This window comes from Trichosurus vulpecula, chromosome 3, assembly GCF_011100635.1.
Source record: "Trichosurus vulpecula isolate mTriVul1 chromosome 3, mTriVul1.pri, whole genome shotgun sequence".
In the NCBI taxonomy this organism is placed as follows: Eukaryota; Metazoa; Chordata; class Mammalia; order Diprotodontia; family Phalangeridae; genus Trichosurus; species Trichosurus vulpecula.
In genome coordinates, this window is record NC_050575.1 from 102,755,906 (window position 1) to 102,762,261 (window position 6,356).

At 47.2% G+C, this 6,356-nt stretch overlaps 1 protein-coding gene across 4 annotated transcripts in view; it reads right to left on the minus strand.

Annotated features, from left to right (window-relative positions):
- NDRG3 (NDRG family member 3) overlaps positions 1–5,602 on the minus strand; it is a 74,374-nt gene extending 68,772 nt beyond the window's left edge. For 2 of the 4 annotated variants that reach the window (XM_036750945.1, XM_036750946.1), the window contains exon 1: positions 5,416–5,528. The gene's annotated coding sequence lies outside the window, so the exon portion shown is untranslated. Of the gene's footprint in view, positions 1–5,415 lie in introns of all 4 variants that reach the window. The other 2 variants (XM_036750948.1, XM_036750947.1) reach the window with 2 other exon arrangements.
- Between the last annotated feature and the right edge of the window lie 754 nt (positions 5,603–6,356).

A 6,356-nucleotide genomic window follows, 5' to 3' on the forward strand; every position in this document is an offset into this window, starting at 1 on the left:
TTTTCCTGTCATTTTAAGAGAAGTTCTGAAGATTCAAAGAAATAGCACTAATTCAAATCAGTGCCATTTTAGTGGGGCTAATTCAGCAGTTGTTTGGAGAATAGATTGGAGAGGATGATAATACAGTACCTTTCCAGGGATCTGAATACCAACCGAGAATGTCTATTAAAGCACTTTGTCAATCTTAAAAGCTATCCATGAATGTCTGTGATTACACTGCAGAAGGGCTTCCTCGCACTGGATGAGGGTGCAACTTTGCTCTCTTCCCAATCTAGACTTTCATAACCTCAAACATGGATTATGGCAATATTTCTTTCTTGACCTTTTTGCCTGGGGTCTCTTCTGTACATTTTGCTGTTAGGATCACTGTCCCTTACCCTTCACTTTCATTACACCATTGCACTGTCCAAAGCTTTTAATGGTTCTGGATTTCCTATTCTGTCTAGCTTTCAAGGCCCTCTATTATCTGTTTCCAATGCTAGCCCCAATGCTAGTCTAATGAGGCTATTCTCTGTTTCCTGGGACATGCCATGCTTATCCCTATGTCTTTTCCAGCTCTCTAAATATTAGGAAGCCTTCAAAACTCAGCCCAAGTTCCACTTCCTCCAGGAAGGCTCCTCCGACTTCTACAAATCATAGAGTGAGCTCTTCCTTCTCTGAATTTCTACAGCATACAATTTACCACTTAAATACTGTCTTATTCCAGTAACGTCATCCTCTGCAGCCTCACCAATGTATAGAGATGATCCCCAGTTGCTGAAGGCATAAGCTCTGACAATCTGGATATATTTTGTTTTTGTCTTAGTATTCTCAGTGTCTAATGGAGTGCCTGGTACACAGTAAGTACATAATAAATGCTTGATGATTGACTGACTGACACTTTTGTGCTAAACCTTTGAAAGTCACTCCTTGACACCTTCTTTCTAATAGGTTTCTATAATGTGACACTTCTCTATCCTGGTTCTGACCACTCCTTCTAGTCTCCTTTGCTGGACCTTTGCCCAGCTGTTAAAGGTAGTGTCCCCCAGAACTCTGTCCTACACCCTCTCCTTTTGTCTTACTAGGCTATTTTGTTTGAGGGATCTCATCAATGATCATCCCTATGCTGATGAGTCCCAGATCTATTTATTCAACTGTAACCTCCCTTCCAACCTCCAGTCTTGCATCTACAACTGCCTTTTAGACATCTCAAACTAGATGCCTTATAGATACCTTAGACCAGGGGTGAAGTTTGGATTTAGTCAAAGGGCCACACTAAAGGATCTAGAGTGCCACGTGTGGCCTCGAGGCTGCAGGTTCCTGACCTCTGTCTTAGATACAACAAGTCCAAGAATAAACTATTTCTCCCCAAATCCTCCAAACCTCCCTATTATTACCGAAAGCACTACCTCTCAGAAGCCCAGGCTCACAACACTGGTGTTTACCAGTTCCTCACTCTCTTTAACCCCATAAAGACAATCTGTCACCAAGATCTGCTGATTTTACCTTTTTAATATCTTTCATATACACCTCCTTCTCTCCTCTGACACTGCCACCAGCCTGGTACAGGCCTTTACCACCTATACCTGGACTATTGATTGCAATAGCTTGTTGGCTGGTCCCCCTGCCCCAAGGCTCTCCCTATTCCAGACCATCCTCCATTCCACCATCAAATTAATCTTTCTAAGACCTACATCTGACCGTGTCACTTTTCTATTTAATAAATTCCATTGGTTCCCTAGAGTCTCCACAATCCAAATATAGTCCTCTGATTCAAAGTTCTTAGCAACCCGGCCTCCTCCTACCTTCCCAGGCTTCTTATACCTTACTCCGGTGAAACTAGCCTCCTGGGCTGTCCCGCACAAGATCTTGCATCTCCAGATTCTGTGCATTTTCACTGCCTATAACACTCTTTCTCCTCATATCTGTTTCCTGGCTTCCTTCAAGTCCTAGCTAAAATCCTACCTTCTGCAAGAAACCTTTCCTCATCTCCTTCCCTCCCTGATGACTTTCCATTTATTCTGTATATATTTTGTTTGTACACAGTTATTTGCATACTGTTTCCCTCATCAGAATGTGAGCCCCCTGAGAACAAGGCTTGTCTTTTACCTTTCTTTGTGTCTTTATTGCTTCGCACAATGCCTGGCATGAAGTAGGAGGGTAAATAAAAGCTTACTGACTGAAAGCCATATTGAGTAAGGCTTGCTTTCAATATATATAAAGTCAACACAGATCAATCAACTTCCAAACAGCAACTAGGGGTATTAGCTTTGTAAATATAAATTACCTTGTGAATATGACAGATATGATTTAATGACTATAATTACAACAGGGCACGTAACTCCTTAAATGTGGCAAAGGACATTAATGTCCTCTTAGACATTAATTAACTCCTTAAAATATGGCAAAAACAGTCACACAGGCTTTTAATGTAAGAGCTAAAGTAAAGAGGGGATAACCCACTGGCTATTTCCATTTCAAATTGCAAACAACAAATGTTCAGGATATTAGAGATAATGCTGTTAGGGCTAAACAAGTATTTTGATGATGAGTTTATCTCTTGGTTATAGTGAAAACTGAGTGGAAAAGCAAATAGCGTAGCAGTAGGCAAGGCATTAGATTTAACACAGGAACCGAATGTGGAGGGAGGGGGCAGAGGGAGGAAAAGGGCAAGGGAGAAGCACCCAAGGACAAGGGGGAGGGTAACTATGACTAACATCATTCAGGCTCTCTCTCCTCATCTCTGTCACGCCGTGAAAGGAAGGGTTTGCAGGTCAGGAGAATCAGGCTCAGAGAAAGGCTTGGGGACATTTAAGTGAGACAGCAACCTGGTGTCCTGGAGTCAGGAGATCTGGTTAGCGTCACAGCTGCAATACTTAGCAGCTGTGTGACACCAAGCAAGTCAGGGAACCTTTCTCATCTGTGCTATTTACCTCATTGGGCTGTTTCAGGGAAAGGGCTTTCCAAACTAAATTAAACACTAGGTAGATATAACCTGCAAGTGTGTTCCCAAAAGACAATAAGGGTCAGAAGTCATTTTGGGAGAAAAAAAATCCACATATAATTAAATAGCTATCCTGTGATGTGAATGAATAGAGCATTCTATCTATAAATCTCCAATTATTTAAAGCAAGGTTTTCATGAAATCTTGTAGTGCAGTGTTATAGTCCAGCACGGTGTTGAGGCTGGACTCCCCTACCCCCACACCCTCATTAAAGCACCACCTAGTCACAAACTTGTTCTATCACAGATTAGCCCAGAAAAACCCTAATCTACTGACAGGCATATCAGTAAGCTTATTTCTATCCCTGGGGGGCTTGGCGGGGCCAAACTGGAGGGAGAGAGAAGTGGATCACTGTTTTGATGGAGACCTTCCCTGGCTCTTAAGTCATAAACCTTCATCAGCCTATCACAGGGAGGGAAGCCAGCCCTGCAGAGTCGTGAGGGAGTGCATGGAAGAGCTGTGAAGCCTCCACCAAAAATCCAACTAAATGGACTGGGAGGGGGAGGGGAGAAGTGATCTATTTTTAGGAATAAGAAGCAGATGAGAGGAAAATAACAGTCAGGGATTTATGAGGGAGAGCTAGGTGGTGGTGGTGGGGCAGGGGGGAATGGGATGAATCTGAGAATAGATTTTAGTCTCACAATTCAGCCCAATCTCTCAAGTCCCAGATAGGAAAAATTCAAATTATAAAAAAATAACCCTTAAGCCTTACACAGGGTCTCTGTGAGAGCCAAAGGACAAATGACAGCTGGAAGCACTTTGCATCACAGGATCATAGAATAATAGATTTTGAACTGGAAAGGACCTTAGAGAACACCTAATCCAACCTCCTCATTTTACAGATGAGGAAAACGAGGCTGAAAAGTGTACTTGTCCGAGATCACACAAGTAGTTAAAGGGCAAAGCTGAGATTTGAACCCAGGTCCTGATTCCAAATGTGGTGGTTTTTTCCATTTTACCAATGTATATAAATTAGAGCTACCATTCTCTTAAGGGCTGTGATATAGTGGAAGGATGGAGGGATTCTTGCCCCGTCTGTTAAGTTATCTGCAAAATGGGAATAATCAGCTCTGTTTGCTTCGCATTCCACAGACAGTTTAGCATTTGACCCTCACAATAACTCCATCAGGTAGAGCTCATAGGGATGGGGGGTGGGGGTTGAGGAGGGGGGACTAAGAAACAGGGAGGTTCAAGTGACTTGCCCAAGGTCAGCCGGATATTAAGTGGTTAGCTGGCAGGATCCAGGCAACTCCATGATTTGAATCTAGATCCCCTGACACCAAATCTAGCCAATTTTTTCCTACTGGACCAAAAGCCAGACTATCTGCTGTACTATATAGTGTTTCTACTAAGTCCATGGAATAAAGGAGGCCTTCAAGGAGCTCTGAAGATGCTCCAAGTGGGGGTACACAACAGGCACACAAATGATTCTGCATTATCCAGGGCAGAATGAGAATAAGAGCCAAGGTGGCGTTCAGGAAATTCTCTACAAAAATCTAAAATGGAAGATTATTGTGGAGGTGAGGAGAAAGGAGTTGGGAAAGGCTTTGCTTAATAAAAACGATTAAATTGAACTGAAAGATTCGGCAGGGCTTGGACCAAAAGAATTTCCAAGCAACTATTCGATGGACTAACACTGATTTGGTCAAACTAGATCAGTCTTTTTCCAAGCTCGGTATAGTGACAATGCTGGATTTGGGAATCAGGGGATCTGAGTTCAAATCCCATTTCCCACACTTAAATAGTTGTGTGACTATGGGTATGGTGTGTAACTTCACCTCTGTGGATTCCTCATCCGTAAAGCAGAACCAATCCTCTTATCTATTACAGGTTGTTTTTAATAACCAAGGAGGGGGTTTTGTAAACCTAAGGAAATACGATCGTGTCAGGCATCTAAACATTTGTTGAACTGAAAAGAAATGTCTTCAACAAGAACTGACTGGAACAAGAGGGATTTCCAGGTAACCTTCAGGAAATTCAATGAGCCAGAACAAGCCACTCGTCGGGATTCCGAGTCCGGAGACCGGCCGAAACTAGTCCTGCTGGAACACCTAAGTCGGGTCACCTGCGAGCCTCAGGTATTTCCGGACAGAACGGGGACATCCAGCGTAGTACCGGCCGGGCACCGGGGTCTTTTGTGGAGCTGCGAGCGCGGCGGGCGCGCGGGCCGGGCTGCCCCGCACAAGTCCCAGCCGCCGGGATTCCGGGCGGCCTCCGTCACTGCAGGGGGCTCCCGGGCCCGGGCCGGGGCCGGCTCAGCCAAGGTCGCTGGCCAGCCGGGGGCCTCAGCCCCAGCCGCCTCCCGAAGGGCAGAAGGACTCGGGGCACACGGAGACACCTGGAGAGCCCCGTACTCGGGGCCGGGCTGGCTCTGGAGGGCGGGGGCGCGGGGCTGGCAAGGGCCGGGGAATGCGGGCAGAGGCGGCACTCACCTGAGCCGACGGCACTTGTCAGTGCGGCAGCGGCCACAGCGGCGGCGGCGGCAGCAGCAACAGCGGTAACGGCAGCGGAGGCAGCGGCCGCAGCAGCTCCAGCCAAGGGGGTGGGAAGAGGGAAAGCAATGCGGCCCGGCGCAGGCGCGGAGCCAGTCGCAAAAGCCAAACGCCTGCGCAGTCCGCCTCCGATCCCGGGGAACTACCAGGAAAAGGGCGGACGCTCTACGTAAAAGCGGGAGTCTCCACCTTGGTTGTAGTTTTTTATTCATTAACTAAGAACTCGGCGGAGCCGCCCGGGGCGGGGCCTCGCCAGGGCCCACCCGAGAGCGGGGGAGGTGCAAGCCGCGGTTGGGCAAACCCTCGGGATGATGAGCCCTGCGAGGCTCCCCTCTGGCCCTGACAGTCGTCTCCCGGGACGGCGCATGCGGCGGAAAGCCTGGAGCGACCAGGCATCACCCGCCCGGCTGGAACCTCGGAGGGGGGCCCGTTAGGGGCGGGCGAGTGCAGGGAAACAACTTACTCTGCCCTCACTTTCTGGGTGATAGTCCAAATAAGCAAATCAAACGACAGCTTCTTTACATTTTCCTCCCCCGCAAACATCAAAGTTGCCTGTTTAAAACATGGGGGGAAAAGCCTTTCTTTCTCGCAGATGGAACCAAATTTCCCAAGGTCGGCTTTGGAAGTGGAAGGCTAGGCAGAGACGAATACCGGCCCCCACCTACCTTTGCTTTACGATCCAAGCGCCCACTGAGGCTATTTAAGGGTGGCCTACGGAGGTGATGGATTCCGGAGGACCAGGCAGCAAGATAAAGGAGATCGGATTAGAAGGGATTAGAAGTCCGGATACCCGGTGGAAGTGCTGGTTCTACTAGGAACTTGCTATGACCTTGGGCCTAATGGCAGAGTGATGTGGGTTTTTAGTACCTGGCTCAAAAACA